The sequence below is a fragment of the Mustela lutreola genome, chromosome 11, assembly GCF_030435805.1.
Source record: "Mustela lutreola isolate mMusLut2 chromosome 11, mMusLut2.pri, whole genome shotgun sequence".
NCBI lineage: Eukaryota > Metazoa > Chordata > Mammalia > Carnivora > Mustelidae > Mustela > Mustela lutreola.
Genome location: NC_081300.1, coordinates 34694800 through 34718802, shown reverse-complemented (window position 1 = coordinate 34718802; position 24003 = coordinate 34694800). Strand labels below are relative to the sequence as shown.

Here is a 24003-nt window from a genome sequence, read left to right as displayed (position 1 = left end):
ATCACCGCAGCATGGCCTGTAATCTCCCCAACCTATCTCAATACACACAAGTCTACCTTCTTAAGAATGCTCACTGAGAGTTTGCTTGTTAAATCTTGCAGTCTTTGTCAAAAAAGCAGAAACAAAAACAATTTTGCTCCCACTTTTTTTCTCTTTAAAGGTTTCAAAATTGCTTTCTCCAAATATAAAATCAGTTACAGTTCAATTCAACACAAGAACTTGTGTGCAAAGTTACAAGGAACTGAGACATTCTATAAAAAGCTAGGTTAAAGATGGTTGTATGGTTTGTTCTGGGTGTGTTTTGTTTTGTTTCAAGGGTGTGGCTCTTCCTCAGGACCTGAACTCAGCCAAGAAATGGTTATCGTAATGGAATAGCAACAGTTGATCCATGGATGAATTCTGAAAATTAAAAAAAAAAAAAAATCACCTGCTGTAGGTTGTAAATTCTTCCAGGAACTGTTTTACTGTCTGCTTTTCAGGAATAATAATAATAATAATAACAACAACAACAACAACAATAATTATCACCATCATCATCAACATCATCTTTTTGAAAAGCCACAAGTTTAAAAATCAAACTGCTGAGGAAAGCAGCAGCAATGGATTTTATTGTATTTATTTGTTTCTTTTGTTGATCATGCTTTTAAAACTTTTAACATCTGTTTTTTTTTTTATCATTAGTGAGAACAATACTGATACACTACTATTAACTAAAGTCCATAGTCTATTCAGATTTCTAGTTTTTACCTAATGTCTATTGTCTGTTCCAAGAGTCCATTTAGGATAATACATTACATTTAGTTATCAGGTTACCTTAGGTTCTTCTGGACTGTGGCTGTTTCTCAGATGTCTCTTGTTTTTGATGACCTGGGTAGCTTTGAGGAGTACTGATCAAATATTTGGTAGGCTGCCCCACTGCTAGAAATTTTCTGTTTTTCTCATGACAGAACTAGGGATATGGGTTTGAGGGAAGAAAACCATAGAGTTAAAGTGCCATTTTTATTACATCATATTAAAGTTATAGACTAACAATATGATTTGTGACTACTGATGTTGACCTTGATTATCTGGCTGAGGCAGTGTTTATCAAGTTTCTCCACTGTAAAGTTCATCTTGTTTTTCCTCCTTTCAACACTTACTCTTTGGAAGGAAGCCACTACGTGCAGCCCACATGTCAAGAGTAGGGAGTTATATGTTCCACTTCGTTGAAGATAGGGTATCTACTTAAATTACTTGGAATTATTTTGCACCAGAAATTTGTCTCTTCTCTCCCATATATTAATTTTTTCAATAACTTATATCCAAATGGAACCACGAATATTTATTTTATACTTTGTGTTATAATCCCACACTATTTATATTGTTGCTTGCATTTTTCCAGCTTTGGTCATTAGGAGCTCTTTCAGCTGGCCCCTGTGTTCCTTTGACATGTCCCCACCATTGTGGAGGTTTGTGATTTTTCCCCTTTCGGTACTACAAAGTGTTCAGTGGTCATCTTTATATTTCCTGTTCCAATCCTGGAATCAGCTATTTCTCCAAAAGTCTTACTCCTTTTATTAGAGAATGGTATTAAAGACTAAGATTTGGATGGCAGATTTATTTGTTGCCACTAGAGTGTTGTTTCTTTTTGGCTGTCAGCAAAGAATTATATGTAGTGTATTCTAACCTGTGTATATTCACAAGTTGACAAATATTTCTGTATGTAAACATCTCTCTCTGAATTAAATTAAGCTAAACATGAGTTTGTACTGATATTGCCTTTGCTATACGGATCATTCTAGTCTTCCTTGCTGATCTGTATTCCCACTCCAATAGTGAGAATTCTAACATTTTTAAAGATTTTTGATAACTGATTTTTTTAATCACGTCGGAACTAGGTATGCATATAATTTACTCTATTGAAAACTCAGTGTGCTCTTTCAAATGGAAGACATCTTTTGTAAATTATCTATCTGATTCACATTACATCTTTCAGTATTATTACTCCCTATTCTCTAATTTCTCCTCCTGAAACCCTAAGGAGATACAGATGAAATTTTTTATATTCTTTCTGTCTTTCATCTCTTTTACCTTATCTTTCATAATTTCCATCTCCTTATAGCTTTATACTGCATTCAGATGAATTCTCTTTGCATCGTTTAGCAATTTAACCCTCTTTCTTTCTTTACATTTTTTTTATATGTACTGCCATATAAATACCACCCAGAGAAAGATGTAAAACATTTCCAGGATCACAGAATGCTTCTTTATGTCCCTTTGAGTCAGTATTCCCCTAAAGGGTCCTCCATATCATAGATTACTCTTTTTGAATTTCATATGAATTAATTCCCGAGTTTATACCATTTGTGTCTGGCTTTCTTTTTAACAGTTAATTTTGTTTAATTTGAGATAATTTTAGACTTATAGAATTGTTGCAAAAATAGTATAGAAAGTTCCCATAAACTTTTCACTCAGCTTCCCTTTCTGCCAACAGCTTATATAGCAATATGTTTTAGGTGAACATGAATACTCACTTAAATTAGGTATTTACCCATATGTCGAGTTGCTGGGTCATAAGGTATGCATGTTTTTAGCTTAATAGATTCTGTTAAAATGTTTTCCAAAGTGGGCATAGCAATCTGCAGTTCAACTCATCCATATATATAAGAATTTTAGTTTCTTCACATCCTTGCCAACCCTTGCTACTGACAGCTTTCAGAATTTAAACATTCTGCTGGGTGTGTAATAGCATTTCATAGTGTTTTTAATTTTCATTTTTTCAAATACTCCTTGGCCATTTGATGACCTTTTACCTTTTTGGTAAAGTACCCGTTCCAATCTTTTTCCTACTGTTTTATTTGATTGTCTTTCTCTCATTATTTGTAAGTATTTTGAATATATGCTGGAAAGGACTTTTTTCTCACTTTATGTACTGCAGACATCTTCTACTCTGTGAGTTACCTTTTGACTAATCTGAAAATTAAAACAATATTCCTAGAATAAAACATAGAAAAAATATATTCATGACCTTAGAATAGGCAAAATTTGTTAAGTATGACACAGCAAGAACTAACATTAAGGGAAATATTAGTAAATTTGATTTATAAAGCCATTTTAATGTACTTATCTTAAAAATTTTTAAAGATTTTTAAGCAATCTTTCTTTTTTTGTTGTTTTGTTTTGTTTTTGTTATTGCTATTATGTGGGCTCATTATCTCTCTTGGAGATTTATTTCTTCAAATGGTTTGTAGTTATTCCTCTCCTCCTCTTCCCCATCCCATCCCCCTATGTGTCCCCCTTCCCCTTCTCCTCTCCTGTGGATCTCAATGATCATATCCATACCTCAGGATAATAATTCCAAGGTGTTTCCCTAGGTTTACGGGTAGAATTCTTCAGTCTCCACTTAATGGATAGGAAAATGCTTGACAAGTCATAGATTTTATAGACAGCCCAGTTCCAGTTCTCACACAGAAGAGCTCTGTGACTATACTGATCCAGCATGAGCAGGAAGCAAGGAATTCTGAATTAATTCAATCTCCAGTTTTGACCAAAACATGTTTAACTCTGTATTTCCAAAACACAGAAATTTTAGGGCTACATCTAGTAACATCTCTGAAAAATGTAATTTAATAAATGCTAAAAAAGACTAGAGGTCAGTGTCTTAGTCATCTCTCTTTCCCTAGCATAGTACTATAGTTTACTGATTATGTAAATAAATAAGATTAAATTTCAGCTCTAATGAAGACTGAAGTGTGAGGACGATATAGTTGGAATCCATTTTACTGAAGACTGCCTTTACAATGAGTCTGTTCTTATTTGTGTAAGTTATGACCATTTGACAAGAGTCCATGAGAAAGAGAATATGATCACCCTCTTGTCAATACCAAGGATGTGTCGATAATAGAAAAACTCTGTGCAGCCTGTCCTGGGAACAACAAAGCAGACAATACCCATTATCCATGTGTCATTTCCTGGTTGAGGACATAAAAACAGATCAGGGCAAAACCCAGTGCGTCTTTAAATTAGTGGCACAGATCGATGCCCATATTTCTCAGTGTCATGTTTCATTATGTTGAACTATTTATGTCATCGTAACCCAAGGCATCTTAATGCAACCTGACATCCAGGTTATGTTGCATTAAAAAAAATAAGAAGCTATTGCATTTTGTTAATGGGCTGGAAAACATTCCAAATCTCTCTCTCTCTCTTTTTTTTTTTTTCTGCTTGGAATAGGGTTGCCACATTGTGTGTATGTGGGGGGTACAGTTCTGTATTAAAGTTTGAAAGGTCAGACACCTTCAACCCAAGTCTGTCAAAAATATTCCTTTTGCTTGGCCTCTCACTCCTATTTTATGCCAGTAATAGAGGTTTCAAGATTAGTTTGGGGATGGTAAAATTGTTGTTCTTGATAGTGTTTAGAGATGACCACTTAAACTGGGGCAACTCTCCTCTAATTTTCCAAATTGAAATGGCACTCATTTTTTAAGATTCTACTTGAATGCTATGTCTTCCAATAAACTTCCCTTCTAACCACTTAGTTTTCTTCTTTCTTTTCTGAACTTTCATAACAAGTAATTCCTACTGATATGGCATATTTTTATATCCTAATAATATTATAGATTTTTGAGTATATATCTTAGATCTTTCAAATATCCTACATTTCTTCAAGATAAGGACTAGTTTTATTACTGTAGTTTAGTGATTCTCTAATCTTCAGTGTCCATAAAAATAATTTAGAGACTGTTTAGAAATTTAGATCCTTGTCATACTACCAGAGACTTTGATATAGTAGGTCTGAAGTGGGAATCAGTAGTCTGCATTTGTACTAAAAAGCTGCAGGAGAGTAAATATCAAGAATACCAAACTTAGGTACTGATATAATTTTCAAATGGCTGAAAACCAAAGACAATGATATGACAAGAACATATCAAAAGCACTAGGAAAAATCAACACATTATCCATAGTGGGACAATAATATGAAAGATGGTTGATTTTCAGTCAGAAACAATGAAGGCCAGAAGGCAATGGAATGGTTGTCTTTAAAGTGCTGAAAGAAGGAAAACGAAAACAAAAACAAAAACTCTAGAATCCCCTAAAAAAGAAAGAAAGAAAGAAAAAAACCCTAGAAGGAAAAAAAAAAAAAAAACCCACCAGAATCTATATGCAGTGAAATATCCTTTAAAAATGAGGGTGAAATAGACATTCGCAGATAAATGAAAGCTGAGAAAATTTGTTGCTGGCAGACCTGCACTATGAGAGATATTAAAGGAAATTCATCAAGCCAAAGGGAAACGATATCAGATAGAAATCTGGTTCCACAAGAAGAAATGAAAAGCACTAGCAATGGAAAGCATACAAATTAATATAGAAGACTCACTTTCAAATTTTCTTTTCTTAATTTCTTTAGAGGGCAAATAAACTCTTTAAAGCAAAAATGACATCATTATAAGGTAAAGCTAAATAAAACACATGATAATAATACTATAAAAGGTGGTGGTGTAATAAGAATAAACTGATTTTATGTAATATTGTAATGTGCCTGATTATGACCAACTTAAAAGAAATGCCAAAAATGGAATGTTTATTAAAAAAATAATAAACTGATTTGATGTTCTTACATTTGTAAATTGCAAGTGCGGAGTGTGAGCTGGTAAAATATTGGTTCTAAGGATACTTTCATAAATTAAAGATACGTATTATAATTCCTAGCATGCCAAGGAAAAGTAATAATAAGAAGTGTAGCAAAACAGTCAATAGAGGAAATAAAAAGAATTCTAAAATGATTCAATTAACCTCTCAAAATGGCAAAAATAAAAACAAAACAGAGAAGTTAATAAAACATAAATAATATGATAGATTTAAACTCAAGCATATAAATAATTGTATTAAATGCAAATAAACTAAAAGTCAAGAGACAGAGATTGTCAGATTGGTTATAAAAGTAAAATATATACAGTCAACAAGTCATAATCTAAGTGTAAACAGGTTGAATACAATCATAGATGAAGTGTTAATACCTTCTCGTAATAGTTAATAGGATAAATAAGCAGAAATTCGTTTAGGATATACAGAATTGAAACAACATTAAAACCAACATGACTTAATTGACATTAACAGATCACCACACCCAACAACTGCAGAATAATATTATTTTCAAATGCACATGGAGCATTCATCAAGCTAGATCATATATCGATCCATAAAATGCATCTCATAAATTTCGAGAAATTGAAATCTTATAAAATATGTCTTCTGATCATGGTGGAATTAAATTAAAAATGCTTAACAATAAGAGGCATAGACAAACCTCCAAATATTTCAAAATTAAAGAATACATTTCTAAATAACCCACATCAAAGGGAAGAAATTATAAGGAAATTAGGAAATGTTTTGAATTATGATAAAGGCCCTGAAAATCTTTAGATCTTGTGGACACAAAAAAGCACTAACCATAAAAAAACTAGGTTGACCTAGAATGTGTGAAATTAAAAAGTTTGACATTATCAAGTGAAAGTGTGGAACCACTGAAACCTTCACACGGTGATGGTGGGAATATTAAATGGTACAGATAGTCATTTGAGAAATCTGATTATTTTTCTTTTAAAGCTAGACACACACCTACCCCATGACCCAGTACTGTCATGCCTAACTGTGTATCTAAGTGGAATAACAACATTTGTCTATGAATGACATATAAGTATGTCACATGACTTTATTCACAGCAGTCAGAAACTGGAAACCACTCAGACATCTATCAATAAGACTATGGATAAACAAATCATGGTCTATTCATTTAATGGGGTACTTACTACTCAGCAATAAAAATGAACAAACTGCTGAGGCCCAGAGATTGATCTCACAGACTTTATGCTGAGAGGAAAAAGCCAGTATACAAAAGTATACCCTGTGTGACCCCATTTATATGAAGTTCTGGAACAGACAAAATTAATCTATGGGGATTGGAAGTCAAGATCAATGGTTACCTGGACCAGTCTGGGATTGACTGCTAAGGAGCCCAAGAAACCGGGGTGCAAGAAATGTTGTATATCTCCACTGGGATGAAGGCTACATGGATGTATCTGTTTGTCAAAATTAATCAAAATAAGTATCTAAAATTTGCGCATTATATCTCATGAAAACTATACTTCAATAAAGCATCTTAATCACTTGAAAAGCATTTGGGCACACAAATTCCTGGACTCTGATTCAGTGGGTCTGTATGAGAACTAGTTAATCTGAATTTTTAGCAAGGGGTCCTGGTTGATCCTAATACCTGTGGTTCATCCGTTACATGCTTGAAGGTAGTAATCAACATAATATTGGATGTCCAGAAGCGCTGATCACATTTTACAAAGGTGAACGAATTAATCATAACTTACAGTGAATTGGTTGTCGCTGAATTCTCAGTTTCAAAGGAAATACATTAAGCTTTTTTTCTTTTCTTTTTTTACTCCCAAATCTCAAGCTTTATGAGTTTCCTCCAAACCAGATAAAGCAAACTCATCCTTCATTCATGCCATAATACTTCCAGCATTTGCTTTTGCTAATGGGCTTTTTCCCACCAGAAAAGCCCCTCCTGGCCTTTCTGTCGGCCTTGTTTCCTCTCCTTGGAGAGCCCAGTGACATGAAACCCTTTCCAACTAGGCCTGTTGCTAGAATCAAACTAATAATGATCTCCCCTTTTTAAAACTCCTGTCGTTCTTACTGCTTCATCTCTTCAGTCTGGCACTTGCACACATACCAAACTGTACGGTTCTCTCTTTCCCATGTGGGTCTTTTCGATAGTATTGTAAAAAAATATTAGTGAAAACACTTCTACTTCTTGGCTTCTCCCAGCTAGTCTTCCCCTCCCACCATGCGAAGTAAAACGAAAATATTCAATAGTTGTTTTTAAGTGAAGAACACAGGATTTGAGATGCAATGGGAGTTAGAATTCCAATGCTGGCATCCACAAGCTTTGTGATGCTGGGAAACGTACTTGTCTTCATCTATAAAAATGAGAACAGTAATTCTTTCTTCATAATGTTATTGCAAGGATTAAGTGGAGTAAAGTACATAAGCCACTTAGCACACTGTCTCATGTTTTATAACCGTTAAGCAAATGGTTGTTGACAAGATTGTTGTTGTTGTTATGCCATTATTGTGTAGTTGTGATATTATTATTTGTGTTGTTAAAGACCATACAATATTAAGACTGTAGGGGACTTTAGAATTATATAATCCAATCCATTTGTTCTTGTAATTAGAAAACTGAGGTCAGAGAGGAAGAACCTTTTGATTGGTTCTTTTGTCTTAAAAGAATAGTACTCAAATTTCAAAGTTTATGTTCTGATTTACATTATGTTGCAATTTTAATACCTATTTGCTATGTACAGATATTATTTTTCCATTAAAAGAGGAAAATACCTCCATGTAAATGAAAGCAGTTTATACCTAGATAAGAAATAGAATTACCCAGTTGTTTTGTTTTGTTTTGTTTTCTTATCTAGGTATAAACCGCTTTCTTTAATATACAGACCCTGAAAGTTATAGGAGGGAAAGCCTCTGCCTACCATGCTCTGACTGCCTGTATGTCAAATATAGCTTCTCACATATTTACAAAGATTCAGGTCAACCTCAGTCAAAGAATCAATAATTGACTTGGTTACTAACTGTTCACCTTGTAACTGTGATCACAACACTCACAGTACATCTGCCCTATTTGGGTCCTGTGCTCTTTGTTGGTTGCTTAATTCTTGACCAGAAAGATAAATGTCTTGCCTTGAAAATGTCCCACTTCCTGATTCAGAGCCCACCACAACTCACTAGTGAGCCTATTTCCTCGCCATCATTAAGGGTGCACAAATCGCCATATTGAGAGGAAGTCTATATGGACATTTGCAAATGGTGAGAGAAAGAGAGGAGAGAGGTAGGATCTGGTGCATGAAAGATAGAAGTTTTAGATATTGAGTCTCTAAGAACGAATGAATTAGGGTCTGCGAAAGTGGATGCCCTGAGACCAGTGTGCATAAGGTACGAAGGGCCGGTAGCTGTCTTGTCTTCACTATAGCACTCATCCTATTTTCCTCTGGAACGTTGGGCAGATTTTTTAAAAGTCAATGAACTCCCGGGTGGTGCTGCAGTCACCGCCCTGTTTCTTTTCCCTAGCCTTGGGTCTCCCTGGGTGTCTGTGGTTAAGTGCTCTAAGAGCTGCTGATTATTGTGATTTCCTTTAACCAGCTCAACACATTCTTTGCTTTTCAGTTGTTGATGTCAGTCCTAATGTGTTGGGCCAAACACATTGGAACTTGTTAAGATTCTCCAAATAGCTTCTTTGTGCTGGAGAAATCACACCACTGACAGGCCCTCCTCTCCGGGCTCCCTGGAGTTTTTATGCATGTGTTATGCCCCCTACTGTCCCCATCACTCTGTCTCACAGAGGAACTGACATTTAGAGCCAGAGCTCAGATACCAAAAACACATTATTTTTTAAAACTTCATTTCTTTCTATATTTCCCCCTTAGTCCATTCAAATGCTGAACGTAATAAAGTTGCCAAAACTCTCCCTCCATTGGAGTGAAAACCATTCATTTGTCGTCTCAATTTAAGATTCCTGACTCCAAATAGAAGGATATTCTCTGTGGACGTAATGGGACATTTAGCAATTCATTCATTTTCTTCACATGCTACTTATTTAGGCGCTCAGCGGTTGGCGGCTTTGATGTGGAGTGGTGAAATTATAAAGACATTACATATCATAAAAATATAAATGAAAGAAAACACAGACCCTCTTTTATATCAGGCTAAATTGACTGCTGTCATATTAAGGGTATTTTGTTTTATAAATTACACCCGTTTCAAGGTATTCCCTTGAGTGAGTCACTACTTTGTCTTTTATTTCCTTTTCCTTCCTTCCTTTCTTTTTTTTTTTTTTTAAACAAAATAGGCTTTTTCTTTCCAGTATATTGATGTAAAGAAATACAAAGGGCTCCAATATAGAAATTAATGTCTCTGATACCAAACTTCATTTGGAATCTGCCATATTGGGCCAGTAAGGCAGTCATGTCATGCATGACTTGTCAATTCTAACTAACAGAGTTGTATGTTGAACATAACAAAAGAGCTTTGGAATAAAACCAAATTCATGAATTATATTCTTCAACATTTAGTTTCTTGAAAAAGGTCCCCAAGTATGACTACCTGTCTTAGTCAGTTTGAGCTGCTATGACAAAATACCACCGACTTGGTGGCTTGAGACATTTCCTTCTCACAGTTCCAGAGGATGGAAGTCCAAGATCAGGCTGCCAGCCTTGTTGATTGAGGGCCCTCTTCGGAGTGGCAGACTTCTCCTTGTATCCTCACATGGCAACTCTGTCAGCCCTCTTTTATAAGGTCATGAACCCCATTCGGAAGAACTCCACTCATGGCCTAATCACCTCCCCAAGACCTCACCTCCTAGTATCTTCTCTTTGGAGATTATGTTTCCAACACAGGAATTTTGAAGGGACACAAATATTTATACTATAGCACTAGCTCTTTAATATTTGCTTTATGAAGCTAAGATTGCTTATACTAGTAACTCCTTTAAAAATCTACTCTGTGCCTGTCCTTCATAATTGCACTTAATCCTATTTCCAGGTTTGCTCCCTGCTGGGTGGACATGAGCAGCAAGGAGCCCCAAGGTGGAAGGCAGAGCCACCTGAACCAGGGGTGTCACAGGGACCATGTGTGGGGTTGTCCTGTACATAGGATCAGGTAAGGGACCTTTTTTTGTTCTTGCTGGAAATACATGAAATTGAGTTTGTCAAGCAGATGAAGGAGCTGGGAGAGAGTTGTGGGGTCACGGATATCAAAGTACGGAAGAGAGAATGAAGGTAAAGATTCAGCTGAGAGATGCTAGGTCAGAAGGAATGAGGGGAATAGGAGAAATTCTAAGGCCAGCATAAGGTACAAAAGCAAAGATGGGATTTTTTGTGAACGGTCTGAGATAAAATTAGGTGCAAGATCTTTCTCATTGCTTATTATTTTTAAATGTTAGAAACTCTCTTATTATTGACGTGAGTTGGCTCTCATCACTAGCCAAGAATAATGCCATTTAGGAGTAAGTGTGTCCTGTGATTTTATGATTTGACTTATTATTTTGTTCAGGCTTCAAGACAGACTTATTAGTATTACGGTATTCAGTGAGAAATACAGGTTTCCCCTCTCCGTTCCTTCCCTTCCTTTTGAACGGATCACGTCTTGTGTTGCATCCTCAAATAAAAGTCTACCCAACTCCTCAGTTTATTGAACTGAAATTACCTTGGTGTTCTTCAGCCTGTGCCTTGGGGTTCAGAGGTGGTTCATCACCGGGGAGTTTCTCCTAGTGACAGACTCCCAGTGAATACCCATTTGACTCCCAGCCTGAACTCCTCTCCTTGGGACATATGGCCCTTGGCTTAGAGGTAAGGGCCATGATGGCTTAGACACCCTCACCCCTCTCCCCTCTGCCTTGTTAGAGCTTATCTGGTAACTTTGGCAATGATTTGCAAATTACAGTGTAATAAGTTCTTAATCCAGTTTTATTTTAACATCTTCATTAATTATATGGAAGAAGGAGACAACCACCCGCTAATTAAATTTTCAGATGTTGCTAAATTGGGAGGAGTTGCAAACCCAGCTGAGAGCCAAAATGCAACATGAACGAACCTGGAGAAGTTAAGGGGAAGTGCAGGTAGAGGATCAGAATGAGGTTAAAATTAGAAACAAAAACATGGAGGTTATCTCGGAAAGAGATGTGGCAGCTCTGTAAACTCAGGGGTGGGGAGCAGCCTCGGGGAGCCAGACAGATCATGGACTGTGATGGAGCAAAGGCAGGAGGCTCAGGGTGCCAGGGTGCCAGATTTCCATTTTCTCCTCCCAGAAAGGAGCCCTGGCTCCAGTCTGGTAGCTGTGTCTGATAGACTTCAGGCCCGATGCTTTTGGTCACCATGGCCTGTGTATACAACGAGAGGGAGCATGCCAGCCACTCAGGAGGTTTGCAAAGATTTGTTTCTCGCATTCCTCACAGTGCCTTGTCCCTGCCTGGGCACAGGGCAGATGCTAAAGATTAAATTAATTAAAGTATGTGAAAATGGTTTAGAAAAAAATAAAAAACACTATGGGAAGAGAAAAGATTGTTTTTCTTTACAGCAATGATAATTATTATCAATCTTTGTTAAGTTAAATTTAATTGAAGTTGATTAGGGGGAAAAGTGGCATATGTGGGCAAAGAGAGCAGAAAAGAAACAACAGCCAGAATGATTAGCATGGGTTTCTCCTAACCGCACTTGCTCCATTTCTAGGGACATTACTTAGGTTGTTAGGAGGCAGAGGCCCTTTGATGACAGTGACAGACCTCTGTCCCAGGAGAGGACACCAGAGGTGCTTTTATTAGCCCCTTGAGGACAGGTTATGTGGAGAATTCAGTTAGGAGGAATGGCTACTGGGGCCAAGGTGGAACATTTGAACACTGTAAAGATCATCGCCCTCACATGAAGGAAACGTTTTTGACTCCCTCACCCTACTCACGGTGGCTTCCCAGCTTTAGTCACATTGACCTTCAGTCAAGTCCCCATCGTGAACACATAGCCTCACTGCAGCAAAACTGTATAATGCAAGCCATGCATATTCATTCCTGGCCTCGGCCACCAAATATTACCACAGATGCTACTGTGACCCCTGATTAGCATCTCTTCAACTACATGCCATTGGTTACAAAGGATGCTGAATGAATGAGTCTGTGAAAGGGATTCCCAGGGCATCCCATCTCCAGAGCTGGATAAAACCCTGAAAGATAGTCCTTGTCTTACTAAAAGGAAGAAGAAATTGCGTCATATGGAAAAATAGCAGAATCTTTAAGATTTTCTCTTCCTACAGTAGAGTTTTATTTTCTTCCCTATAACTAGACTCTGATAGGCCATGGAATATTGCTTCTCTTTTCCTTGTATCTTCGGCAATGACTAACAGAGGGTAAACACAAAAAGGGAACTCAGTAACTGACGGATGGCATTTTAGAAAATTAGTGCTTCTCCCAAGTGCCTACTTACCCCCATTTGTGGGGGGGGAGGAGAAAAGGACAAATACGCTACCTTTTACAACTCTCTATAAGTAACGAAAGGCTGCAGGTAAATAAGACACATCATTTTAGTCCAATAAAAGGAAGGTAGATCTTCCCCAGAAAGCATCAGGTAGATGGCTCTGTTGAGAAAACATTGGCTTTTGTCACCTCCTGGCTCCTACCTGGTAAGTCAGGAAGTGGAAGAAATGAAAATAGCCAACTAATAAGTTTCGGATTATATGGAAAGAGGCTAGTTGGTCTTTCACCTTACTTTCCTTGTCATTCCTTCAGGGATTAGGTTAAGCCTCTGTATATGTTTCATCAGGGAGCCATCGGGATTATACCTCGCCTCTCTGTCTATCATGCTGACAGCACCTGTAATGTTGACTTGATTTTGATAAGCCCTACCACTTGTCACGCAACATCTTTTAGTCAAAACAGGTATATAATTTATGGTGCCCAAAGCAGTTGTTAGTGTAAAAGAATTAACTAGGAAGGAGGCATGTGCACTAGGACAGTCACTGAATCCTTAAGTGGCTATTCCAGCCTACTTTGTGGGGATTGGGTTTTTTCCTTTGCAGTTCCTGAGCAAAGGATAGACACAGTTGTCATTCAGCATGGTGTCATTTCTCACTTAGGAAAGAAAAACTTAAAAAAACAAAGACTACCTTAAGTTAAAAAACAAAAAAAAACAAAAAAAAAAAATAGAGAGAGCTAAGGTTTGGCAGTGAGCCTGGGGAGTCAGCATCCAGGGAGATGCCTGTTGAGTGAAGGACAGGATGAGGGTGAGTTGCAGGGGTGGTGATAGATTTGGGGTATCAGGTGGAATGAGGCACAGTAGGAGTTGAGGCTGGTTAGGGTTGTCAGGATAACTACTCTCAGGATAGCTAGTAGGACACTTTCTCTGGAAGTTGCAGGCTAAGATGGAATAAGAAGCTTGAGTCAATCTCTGGGAGATATCAGGACAAGCATCTGTAGGGTTTTCTGTTTCCAAGGATGATCAAGCATAGCCAGTGTTTAGGCTCTGAGGTTCTGCAGGGTGGGACAGCATCTCCCAACTGACCCAGGTATTTAAGCTTGAATTATGTTCCCCCACCAAAAGATATATGGAAGTCTTGACTCCTGGCACCTGAGAAGGTGACCTTATTTGGAGATAAGGTCTTTCACAGAAGTAATCAAGTTAAAATGAGGTTCTTAGGGTAAACCCTAAATCAATGCGACTGGTGTCTTTATTATATTATCCCTTATATTAAAAAGGGGAAATCTGGGCACAGAAACTTGCACATAGAAAAATATCATGTAAAGATGAAGGTAGAGGTTAAGGTGATGTGAAAACAAGTCAAGGAACACCAAAGATTATCAATGAACCTCTGGAAGGTAAGGGAGAGGCATGAAACAGATTCTCCCTCAAAACCCCCAGAAGGAACCAATCTTGTGGCATCTTGATCTCAGACTTCTGGCTTCCAGAATGGTGAGAAAACAAATTTCTATTGTTTAAACCACCAGGTTTGTGGCACTTTGTTACAGCAGGCTTAGGAACCTAATACACCAGGAAAGGTCAGCCACCCTCACCTGAATGAACCCATGGCTCTCAGGAAGTCACACTGGCCCAGCAGTTGCAATTCCACAAGGGAGATACGATGTTCTTCACTCAAACAGAAATTTGTAGAGTCTGTCTGCAAGAAGAATCGGTGGTATTCAGACTTGTTCTTTAACTAGCATTTGAGAGAGATTAAGTAATTCAGCCAAAGCCTACAGAGAATACATGGTGGTGGTGGGGCTAAGATCCAGCCCTCTTCTGTGAGGTACTCTATCTGAAAGTAATGCTCAATGATAATGTCAGGATGCACAGTAGGCTGTTAAGGGAGTTCTTCTAGGGATCGGTCTCCCACTTTTCAACCCTTACCCTTGAGATGTCTCTCACATCACTCTACATTCATCTCAGCTTTTTCAGGCTCTTTTGATCTCAAGACAAGAGAATTCTTCTAGGCACGAATCGTTTGTCAAACTTCCTCAGGAATGAAGCTTCTCACATAAGCAAATGTTCTAGGTTCCTTATACTCATCCTTAAAGTTGCTGTATTAATCTCCAAAAAATGTAACAAGTGGGATTATTTCTAAAATAGATCATGCAAGCTTAGACAGATATTCTTATTTCCTTAAGCACCATTTAAGTTATCACAATGGTTTAAGATCATTATTACTAATACCGATACACTCTGCTGTAACACAGAGAGGTTTTCTCTGTTTTTATGCCCCGAGCAATATCTAAACCGCTGTACTCTGTGAGGTTTTCAGTGAGAGAGTGTGGGAAAATATTGTAGTTATCCACTGCTGCATAATGAATGACCTCAAACTTAGTAGCTTAAAACCACAATTTATTATTTCTCTCAATTCTGTTCATCAGGAATTCAGGCAGAGCTCAACTGGGCAATTACTTTACATCACATAATGATGAGCAGGATCATTCATGCTGTTGCTTTTAGCTGAGAGCTTGGCTGTGGCTGGGACATCTAAGATGGCACATCATCCTCCGGAGCTCCTCGCCTTTTTGTACTTGTTAACAGCATGGTGGGCGGACTCCAAAAGTAAAGACACAAAGGCTGCCAGTCCTCTTAAGCTCTCTGGGGTCAAGCATTCCAGAATAATACTGCCACATTCTGCTATGCAAAGCAATTCCCAATGCCATCACAAGTTTAATGAGAAAGAGGGTGGTCTCCGATTTTTAGTGTGAGAAGTGACAAGCTTTATAAAAAAAAAAAATAGAGGACTTCTGGCAATCATATTTCAAGATGGTGTAGATACCTCTAGGAACCCCTTCCTTTGCCAATGTGGAGATTAAAGTTACTGAGTACCACGTTTTAATAGCTATGTTGCCAGGTCTGATAGATATCTTTGGATCCTCAAATTTAGGCTTGTGGCCCAAGTGAGATCTATCTTTCTCTTTTTTTAAAGACTCTAAATCATCACACAAGGAAATTGAGGTGATAAAGACAAAATTCTTATTACCTAACTAGAAGTCTAGAACCCAAAAAAAGAACAAACCCCAAAAGTCTCCCTTGTTCCCAAGACCTAGAAGGGGATAGCAGCTGTAGGGAGACAAAACATTTCCCTTCCAACTACTTTTATTTCTGCTTCACATCTCCTTTGGGGGGAGTCATCACCTGTCACTTTTTTGTACAATGGTCATGTATGTTTTTAGTCAAATCTTACACATGTTTTTCATTTATGGTTTTGAATTTTCTGTGAGAAACTGGGAAATGACCTTATATAAAAACATTTTGAAATTTATTTTGGCTATTGGGATTATTTTGGTTTCTTCCTAGATTCTCATATATGTTCCACACTACTGTTCCTTTACATTGTGCTCATCTTTAGGATCAGTGGGACAGTTTTTGAAAAACACATATTTCTGGGTGCACATCAGTATCTTATTAGATTTCAGGGTTTGGGGAGATTGGGCCTAGCACTGAAGGGAAAGAGAAAAAAGCAAAGAAGGCAGAGGAAAGAGAGTGATTTTATTCTGAAGATATAGGAAGAGATCCATATTTTTTTTTCTGTATTTCAGAAGTTGGAGAGTGAAATACAGTAGTTGGTCAAAGTTTTGATGGAACAGGTCCCCAACCATGTATCAGATGTAAGTTCACAGAGGTGGGAAAAGCCCATGAAGAGGAAGTACTGATCTGCTGTAAGGCAGGTATAGCTGGAACCATGATAGGATTGACTTGGGAGTGGTCAAGGGTATGTACCGGAAAGGGAAAGAAGAAAATGTTTGGCTTAAAGAATAGGGTAATTATAGAGAACTGTTGCTTATTAAACAAACAAAACAAAAACCAAGGTATGCAAACTGTGTTGGGGAGACAGGCAACTTCCTCCAAGGTAATCTGTTTCGGACCACAGGAACAAGACTGAAGTTGGCACCAATGGTGCCAATTCCTCCTTGGTAATATCAAAATCAGGCTTAATCTCCCTCTAATGGCCTCTACTGCTGAAGCTGTTTATGTGGCAATTCTCAGGAGTGGTTTCATTCTCCCCTTTTCAGCATTTCCTGATCAACTGAGCTTCAGAACACCAGTTGGATCATGCTGAGGACATAAAAGATCTCCAGACCTAAATTCTGATGCCTCTCAAAGTAGCAAGAATCATTTCTTTGGTTAATAATATTTAACAGTCAGAGTAGAGTAGCTGGCCATTTTTGGTGAGGCAGAGATTGAAAAGAAGGGGATGAGCACAGATATGGAAGACTTGACATTGTAACCTGTTGATGTTGGTAACGGCCCATGAATTTAGAATGATAGAGACGAAGGCATCTCAGAAATTACAGATGAAGAAACTGAAGGCAAGAGAGTAGTTACTTCTTGATTCTTCAGAGAATTCACAATGGAATTAGAACAAGACCTCAGTACTCCTAGCTATGAGCCCAAGGCTTTTTCCTCTGCAATAGTCTCTTTGAACCTCAGCCACCATCATGTGTTTATAAAAAGCAGTTGAAATATCATGTTAGGGCAAGGGAGATGGAGGGAGTGTTTAGATTCCCATTTCACTAACTCAGTTTAACAGGGAGTCATCTTTGGCTTTATTTTAAGTTGTAAAGTTGACCTAATTGCCTCTGTAGTTGTTTTCATAGATTTTAATCACCAGTGGTGGTAGCATGTTAATGTGAGGAACACCCATCTTTCAATTGTCTGAAGATATTCAGTAAGTGTGGAAAATGAACTTCTCTGAAATTCTCTTCTTTCTTGGTTGAAGAAGAGCTCGAGATTATGGATAGGTATATTTGGCATGTAGAATGTTACAAGCAAAGAGTTATACATGAGGCTGTGTATATTGAGAGGTGGTTTAGATATAGTTCATCTTATGCATTGAGTTTCTAAACCTAATTTCTAAATTCTAAATTTCCAAGCTATCACTAAAGTTTGTGTGCTGATTATAAGCTACATGCACCATCTGTGTTGGCTTGAGATATTTGGGAGGGCCTCACCAAGGAGGCAAGACTCAAATATCAAAGGTATAATAAAAAGAGTGAGGAATGTCCAGGGAGTTTTTGAAATAATGAGAGTATTTTGTCTTTTTTGCTAGATGGAGGATATATAGATGTTTGTTTTATTATGCTTTATAATCTATAGATACTTTATTCTTTTGTATCTACTCAATATTTTATCGCCCTCTCAAAATAAAACAAAACAGAAGGAATTTTCAGTGGGAAAAATAAGGGAAGTAGTTTATATGGGTCTATGAGCCAGCTATTTGAATAAAAGGTGAGGACCCTGAAGTGGGGAAAAAAGGGATTGAAGAGCAAAGTGAGAGACAAGACAGAGCAGGAACTAATAGGTGAGGAGGCATACTAGGTGTCAAGTACAAAGCATCTGAAAATGCCTTGTATATTTTGAGCTCTGAGCTGAGATGGTGAAATTTAATTGCAAGATAATGTTAAGTCAAGAGCAGCAGATTTTTAGCAACGAGTCAATAGTAAATATTCTAGCCTTTGCAGACCATACTGTCTGTGCTGTAACTGAACTCTACCTTTGTAAAGTGTAAGCAGCCACACAAAATATATAAACAAAAGGGTACATCTGTGCTCCAAAAAACTGTATTGATAAACACTAAAATTTGAATAATTTTTTACACCATAAATATTATTTTTAATTTTTTTCCAAATAGTTAAAATCACTTAGCTCATAGGAAGTACAAAAACAGGGTCAGATTTGGCCCACGAGTTGTAGTTTTTCTACCCCTAAGTTAAGTGACTATGATGCAATAAAGTAGTGAAACTGAGTGTATAGTTTGAAATATTAATTTTATCTACATTAACTTCTTCTCTCCATCTTTCTAATTACTAGACTCTCTTTTAAGATTCAGCTTAATTTAGGTGCCTGGGTGGCTCAGTCAGTTGGGTGTCTGCCTTCAGCTTGTGTCATGATCGCGGGGTCCTAGCATCCAATCCGGTGCTGGGCTTCTTGCTCTCCCTCTGCCCCTCCCCCCGCTCATGTGAGAGTGCAGCGTGGCTACGCTCTCTCTCAAATAAATAAATTAAAAATATATTTTTTTAAAAAAGATTCAGCTTAATTTTTTAAAAAGATTTTATTTATTTATTTGACAGAGAAGAGATCACAAGTAGGCAGAGAGGCAGGCAGAGAGAGAGGGAAGCAGGCTCTCTTCCAAGCAGAGAGCCCGATGCCGGACTCAATCGCAGGACCCCGAGATTATGACCTGAGCCGAAAGCAGCGGCTTAACCCACTGAGCCACCCAGGGGCCTTCAGCTTAATTTTTTGACTTGATTCTTTTAGAGAAATTTCAGATTTTCGACAAAATTGAGAAGGAGGTACAAAGATTTCCCTTATAACCTCTGCCCCTACATATGCATAGCCTTTCCCATTGTTAACCTCACTCACCGGGGTGGTATTCTTTTTGTAATCACGGATGAAGCTACACTGACATATCATAATCACCCAAAGTCCATAGTTTACCATCAGAATCACTCCTGTTATATACTCTGTGGATCTGGATAAATGTATAATGATATAAATCCATCACTGTAATATCATACAGAGTAGTTTTACTGCCCTAAAAATCCTCTATGCTCTATTCCTCTCTTTTACCTGCCACCCTTTGCAATCACTGATCTTTTTATTATTTCCAAAGTTTTGCTTTTTAAAGAATGTCATATAGTTGAAATCATACAGTATGTAGCCTTTTCTGATAGGCTGCTTTCTCTTAATAATATGTATTTAAGGTTCCTCCATGTTTTCTCATGGCTTGATAGCTTATCCTGTTTTAATGCTGGATAATATTCCATTGTCTGGATGTCCCACAGTTTATTTATCCATTGACCTACTAAAGGGCATCTTGGTTGCTCCCAAATTTGGGCAGTTGTGAATAAAGCTGCTACAACCATCTATGTGCAGGTTTTTATGTGGATGTTAAATTTTCAACTCCTTTGGGTAAATAAAAAGCATCACCATTGCTGGATCATATGGGAAGAGTTTGGTTTTGTAAGAAACCACCAAGCCAAACTGTCTTCCAGAATGGATATAACATTTTACATTCCCACCAGCAATGAATGAGAGTCCCCTCAACATCCTCCCCAGAATTTGGTGTTCAGATTTTGGTCCTTCTAATAGCTGTGAAGTGGTGTCCTATTGTTGTTTTACTTTACATTTCCCTGATGGCATAGGATTTAGAGAAACTTTTCATATGCTATTTGTCATCTATATGTCTTTTTGGGTGAGGAGTCTGCTAAAGTCTTGCTCATTTTTTGATTGGGTTGTTTGTTTTCTTATTGTTAGCTTTTAAGAGTTCTTTGCACATTTTGGAGAACAGTCCTTTATCTGATGTGTTTTACAAATATTTTCTCCAATTTGCAAATATTTTTGTCCAATGATATTGAGATTGCCTTTCAGAGAGCAGAAGTTTTTAATTTTAATGAGGACCCTCTTATCAATTATTTATTTTATGGATCATGTCTTTTGGTGTTTTATCTAGAAAGGCATCACTGTACACACCCAAGGTCATCTAGGTTTTCTCCTGTGTTAACTTCTAGTTTTATAGTTTTGCATTTCATATAAACCTAAGGCTTATGGTCCACTTTGAGTTAATTTTTGTGAAGGAGTAGGGTCTGTGTCTAGATTACTTTTTTTTTTTTTTTTTTGCATGTGCATGTCCAGTTTTTCAACAAGCACCACTTGCTGAAAAAACTATTTTTGCTCTGTTGTATTGGCTTTGCTTCTTTGTCAAGATCAGTTGACTGTATTTATGGGGGTCTATTTCTAGGATCTTCATTCTGTTCCACTGATCTATTTGCCTATTCATTTACCAATATCACACTGTCTTGATTACTGTAGCTTTATAGGAAGCCTTGAAGTTAGGTAGTGTCGTCCCTCCAACTTTCTTCTTCAAGATTGTGCAGACTATTCTGAGTCTTTTACATCTCATATAAACTTTCCAAATCAATTTGTTAATATATGTTGAATAACTTACTTGGATTTTAAGACCGCATTGAAACTATAGATCAAATTGGGAAGAAATGACATCTTGACAACCTTGAGTCTATTCATCAACACAAAATATCTCTCAATCTCTTTAATTCTTTGATTTCATTCATCAGAATTTTATAGTTTTCCTCATATAGGTCTTGCATATATTTTGTTAGATTTGTATCTAAATATTTCATTTTTGAGGATAATAGAAATATAAATTAATATAAATATAAGTATTTTTAATTTCAAATTCCACTTGCTCTTTATTGGCATATAGGAAAGTAATTGACTTTTGTATATTAACCTTGTATCCTGCAAGGATAATTACTATTTGTTATAATTGCTTATTAGTTCCAGGAGAGGTTTTTTTGGTTGATTCTTTCAGATTTCTACATAGACCATCATGTTATCTGTGAATAAGGACAGTTTTATATCTTCCCTCTTCCATCCCAATCTGTATGGCATTTATTTTATTTTCTTGACTTACCACATTAGCAAGGACTTTCAGGACAATGTTGAAAAGGGGTGATGAGAGAGAACATCCTTGCCTTGTACCTGATCTTAGTTGGAAAGCTTCAAGTTTCTCACCATTAAGTGTGATGGTAACTGTAGGTTTTTTGTAGATAGTCTTTAACAAGTTGAGAAAGTTTCCATCTATTCCTAATTTGCTGAGAGTTTTTTTTATCATGAATGAGTTTGGATCAGTTCAATGTTTACTTTTCTCCAACACACCATGATCTTTCCTTAGGAACAAATAAATCCCAACTAATTGTGTGTGTATGTGTCTGTCTGTTTTCATTCAATGCTTATAGCCTTGTGACATATCTTAGTATTGAGACCTAGACAAAGTGTTATCCTTTCTTATTTCCCTCAAAGTGCCTAGCACAGTGCTTAATACGTAGCCTGTGGTCTATAACTGTTTGATTTAATGCATGAAAGAATAAATAAAATTGGAATTCATCCTGAAGTTATCAAATTAATTCTTCCTTAATGGTTGAGTACAAAGTGTACCAGAATTATACTAAACTTATAAGTTAATCAATATAAATTACAGGAGTTCACACTTAATACAAAATAACAGCATTTAGAATGTAGGTGAGTTCATTTTATAGTGATACTTGCAAATAAAACAGATCTACGTTCGAATTACAGTCCAATTAATCACATCCTATGTATCATTCAGTGTCCTGTCAGAAAAAATAACCAAGCCATTCTATGTATTCCAAACAGAGAAAAACAGTGTAGAAATATAGTTTGCAGGCTTTCTGCTATGAGAGTAGGGAAGAGAGTATATGAAAGCAAATGGGAACTGAGGGATAAGAGATACTCATGGCAGAGTTCACCCTGTGACTCCTCAGCATCCAGATACACCCCCTTCTGCTGTAGTCAAATATTTGTATAATGGTAATAAAATCGTCTTGTTTCCACCTAAGAGACTAACCCTCATACTAATAAAGGTATGCATACCCTCTCCTAAAAAGCAGAGACACCAAATCCTATCTATGTCTACGTTTCGGTAACGTTAAACTAGCCAGAATTCCATCTGTATATTCTATAACCTGAAGATTAAATTCCCACAATTAACCATCACCAACTCTCCTTATATCAAGCTACAGAGGAAAGAGAGAGTAGAAAACTGACTGACACATACAAATATGTGCATAAAAAAGGAAATAGGTGTGCTCTTATTGATCTCAATTCTGAAAATGAACATGGGTCTGTAGTTGATATTTATAACTTCTTATCTTACAGTCCATTCATCCCTTTGCCTTTGCCCCCAGCCAGCATCTCAGTTTGTTACATTTCTTCCTCTGGTGGAAAACCCATATTTCATTTCCATAAGTCTTTATCTTTAGTAGTCCTGATTTTATTGGGCTGCTGTCGTTTTCATTTATTATTGAACTTAGATGTAGTAAGAGATGCCTAATGCATAGGAATACATTGTCAGTACTAGAATCCCTGGAATCACAACCCCCCACCCCATCTCCACTTGGCACAGGGTAATCAACTCTGTGTTCCAGGGTCCCTCTCCCCCTGTTTTCCCCTGCTATCCCAACATGTGATAGGTTACTTTTCTTCCCTAATTAAACATTTTGAGCTGCGAGTCATTTGTAATGATTTATGGCAGCTGTGCTTTTGCCAATCTTACACAGTATTTTTCTTATTACTTAATTGTTTTAGCAGTGCTTCAGCCATTAGTTTCTGAGTTCTGAAAACAGGAAACAGAAGTCTTCTATTATAGACGCCTGCCTAATTAGCTCAGAGGCTGTCTAATGGGGGCTATTAAAAATGCAAATGAGGTGTGATCAAACAGTGAAAAGTTTGGTCCTGACAGAATATACTAATGCATTTCCACCCCCTTCAAAATATACCACAATCCTGAATGTAGATTTCTCCCTTCCTTACCATGTGAAATAGCTTTTAAAAAAAAATTTGTTTATTTTTTTCAGCATAACAGTATTCATTGTTTTTGCACCACACCCAGTGCTCCATGCAATCCGTGCCCTCTCTAATACCCACCACCCTGGTTCCCCCAACCTCCCATCCCCCACCCCTTCAAAACCCTCAGACTGAGGTGAACCATGAGAGACTATGGACTCTGAAATAGCTTTTTTTGTGGTGATTGGATTCTTTCTTCCTCACTGGGCAGGGCTAGAGTTTAAGAAAAGTACTTAGGGAAATCATTTTTATTTCCCACCCCTCAGTCTAAGGCAGTAGTTCTCAAACTTTAGTATGCCTCAGAATAACCTGGAGGGCTTATTAAAACAGATTCCTGAGACCACTCCCTGATTTTCAATTTGGTAGGTCTGGTAAGGGATCTAGGAACTTGCATTTCTAACCGGTTGCTAGAGAATGCCAGAGTCATGTAGTATTTGTCCTTTTGTGACTTTGTGATGTCCTCAGCTTCATCCACATTGCCACATACTATAGGATTTCCTTCTTTCTTAAGGCTGCATCCTCCCATGATATTCCACTGGATATGTTATACCAC

The 24003-nt window shown here is 37.3% G+C and overlaps 1 long non-coding RNA gene across 1 annotated transcript in view; it reads right to left on the bottom strand.

Annotated features, from left to right (window-relative positions):
• Positions 1–342: 342 nt before the first annotated feature.
• The window catches only part of LOC131811815 (uncharacterized), a 66855-nt gene continuing 43194 nt past the window's right edge, over positions 343–24003 (bottom strand). The window contains exons 3-5 of the long non-coding RNA XR_009346123.1: positions 14609–14712; positions 814–949; positions 343–399 (exon numbers count right to left, since the gene is read on the bottom strand). This is a non-coding gene — a long non-coding RNA (uncharacterized LOC131811815). The remainder of the gene's footprint in view (positions 400–813; positions 950–14608; positions 14713–24003) is intronic.